The following is a 3462-nucleotide window of genomic DNA, read 5'->3' as shown; positions in this document are numbered from 1 at the left end:
CTTGGCCAATAGCGCTCGAGGCACTCGAAGCGGGACTGAGCAACAGCAGCAAGAAGTGAAGTGCTCAAGGATGGACAGATGACGGTGAGAGAGTTGATTCAAAGTTTAATGTTTTCCAAAAATACATGTGCCATCCATGGTTCCTTAGTTGATTTACTGTGTAGGTCTAGCCTACAGTTGAAGTCGGAAGTTTACATATACTAAGGTTGGAGTCATTAAAACTCGTTTTTCAACCACTCCACAAATGTCTTGTTAGCAAACTATAGTTTTGGAATATCGGTTAGTACATCTACTTTGTGCATGACACAAGTAATTTTTCCAACAATTGTTTCCAGATTATTTCACTTATAATTCACTGTGTCACAATTCCAGAGGTCGGAAGTGTACATACACTAAGTTGACTGTGCCTTAAACAGCTTGGGAAATTATAAAATTGCTTTAGAAGCTTCTGATAGTCTAATTGACAATATTTGAGTCAATTGGAGGAGTACCTGTGGATGTATTTCAAGGCCTACCTTCAAACCCAGTGCCTCTTTGCTTGACATCATGGGAAAATCAAAAGAAATCAGCCAAGACCTCAGAAAAACATGTGTACACCTCCACAAGTCTGGTTCATCCTTGGGAGCAATTTCCAAATGCCTGAAGGTACCACGTTCATCTGTACAAACAATAGTACGCAAGTATAAACACCATGGGACCACGCAGTCGTCATACCGTTCAGGAAGGAGACGCGTTCTGTCTTCTAGAGATGAACGTACTTTGGTGCAAAAAGTGAAAATCAATCCCAGAAAAACAGCAAAGGACCTTGTGAAGATGCTGGAGGAAACAGGTACAAAAGTATCTATATCCACGGTAAAACGTGTCCTATATCGACATGACCTGAAAGGCCTCTCAGCAAGGAAGAAGCCAGTGCTCCAAAACCTCCATTAAAAAAAGCCAGACTATGGTTTGCAGATGCACATGGGGACAAAGATCATACTTTTTGGAGAAATGTTCTCTGGTCTGATGAAACAAAAATAGCTGTTTGGCTATAATGACCATTGTTATGTTTGGAGGAAAAATGGGAGGCTTGCAAGCTGAAGAACACCATCCCAACCGTGAAGCACCGGGGTGGCAGCATCATGTTGTGGGGGTGCTTTGCTGCAGGTGTCACGTTCCTGACCTGTTTTCTGTTAGTTTTGTATGTGTTAGTTGGTCAGGACGTGAGTTTGGGTGGGCAGTCTATGTTTTGTGTTTCTATGTTGGTTTATGGGTACCTGATATGGTTCTCAATTAGAGGCAGGTGGTTTTCATCTCCGGCCTGAGCCATCCGTCTCCCCAGCGCCATCTGAGCCATCCGTCTCCCCAGCGCCATCTGAGCCATCCGTCTCCCCAGCGCCATCTGAGCCATCCGTCTCCCCAGCGCCATCTGAGCCATCCGTCTGCCCAGCGCCGTCTGAGCCATCCGTCTGTCCCGAGCCATTAGAGCCGCCCGTCTGTCCCGAGCCATCAGAGCCATTAGTCAGTCAGGAGCCGCTAGAGCCATTCGTCAGTCAGGATCTGCCAGAGCCGCCAACCAGACAGGATCTGACAGAGCCGCCAACCAGACAGGATCTGCCAGAGCCGCCAACCAGACAGGATCTGCCAGAGCCGCCAACCAGACAGGATCTGCCAGAGCCTTCAGCGAGCCATGAGCGTCCAGAGCCGTCAGCGAGCCATGAGCGTCCAGAGCCGTCAGCGAGCCATGAGCGTCCAGAGCCGTCAGCCAGCCATGAGCGTCCAGAGCCGTCAGCCAGCCATGAGCGTCCAGAGCCGTCAGCCAGCCATGAGCTGCCCCTCAGCCCAGAGCTGCCATTAATCCTGAACTGCCCCTCAGTCCAGAGCTGTCTCTCTGTCCGGAGCTGCCCTTCAGCCCGGAGTTGCCCCTCTATCCTGAGCTACCTCTCTATCCTGACCTACCTCTCTGTCCTGAGCTACCTTATCCCGGTGCTGCCCCTTGTCCCGGTGCTGCCCCTTATTTTGATGTTATCCTGTAAATTAAGTGGGTGTAATAGGAGGGTGGTCAGTCGGAGGGGGAGACGTAAGCTGGGATTGACTATGGTGGGGTGGGGACCTCGCCCAGAGCCTGAGCCACCACCGTGGTCAGATGCCCACCCAGACCCTCCCCTAGACTTTGTGCTGGTGCGCCCGGAGTTCGCACCTTAAGGGGGGGGGGGGGGGGGGGGGTTATGTCACGTTCCTGACCTGTTTTCTGTTAGTTTTGTATGTGTTAGTTGGTCAGGACGTGAGGTTTTTGTTGGTTTATGGGTACCTGATATGGTTCTCAATTAGAGGCAGGTGGTTTTCATCTCCTCTGATTGAGAATCATATTAAGGTAGGTGGTGTCACATTGTTTGTTTGTGGGTGGTTGTTTCCTGTGTCAGTGTCTGTATGTTACGCCACACGGGACTGTTTCGGTATCGTTCGTTCGTTCGTTTTGTATGTAGCCTGTTTCCTGTTCATGCGTTCTTCACGTTATATGTAAGTTCGTGTCCAGGTCTGTCTACATCGTTTATTTGTTTTGTAGTTTATCAAGTGTATTTCGTTTCGTCTTCGTCTTGTTTAATAAATCATTATGTCACATAACCACGCTGCATTTTGGTCGAATCACTACTCCTCCTCTTCGTATGAAGAGCAGGAGGGACTGGTGCACTTCACAAAATAGATGGCTTCATGAGGAATGAAAATGATGTGGGTATATTGAAGCAACATCTCAACATCTCAGTCTGGAAGTTTAAGCTTGGTCGCAAATGGGTCTTCCAAATGGACAATGACCCCAAGCATACTCCCAAAGTTGTGGCAAAATGGCTTAAGGACAACAAAGTCAAGGTATTGGAATGGCCATCACAAATCCCTGGCCTCAATCCTATAGAAAATGTGTTAGCAGAACTGAAAAGCGTATGCGTGCAAGGATGCCTACAAACCTGACTCAGTTACACCAGCTCTGTCAGGAGGAATTGGCCAAAATTCACCAAACATATTGTGGGATGCTTGTGGAAGGCTACCCGAAACGTTTGACCCAAGTTAAACAATTTAAAGGCAGGGCTACCAAATACTAGTTGAGGATATGTAAACTTCTGACCCACTGGGAATGTGATGAAAGAAATAAAAGCTGAAATAAATCAATCTCTCTACTATTTTTCTGTCATTTCACATTCTTAAAAAAAAGTGGTGATCCTAACTGACCTAAGACAGGGAATTTTTACTATGATTAAATGTCAGGAATTGTGAAAAACTGAGTTTAAGGAGTATGTAAACTTCCGACTTCAACTGTATAGGCCTACCGGTATGGGTTTGATTTCCGACCCATACCCTTCTAGCACAATACCTCAATCCCCCCCTTTGATTTAGTTACACATTTTAGATATCCCAATATTGATAAGAAATTACCATAACAGACACCTTTATTTTAAAGACAGTGGTATTTTAATGGCTAACATAAAT

This window comes from Salvelinus fontinalis, chromosome 7, assembly GCF_029448725.1.
Source record: "Salvelinus fontinalis isolate EN_2023a chromosome 7, ASM2944872v1, whole genome shotgun sequence".
NCBI classification, from domain to species: Eukaryota; Metazoa; Chordata; class Actinopteri; order Salmoniformes; family Salmonidae; genus Salvelinus; species Salvelinus fontinalis.
This window is presented reverse-complemented; position numbering follows the sequence as displayed.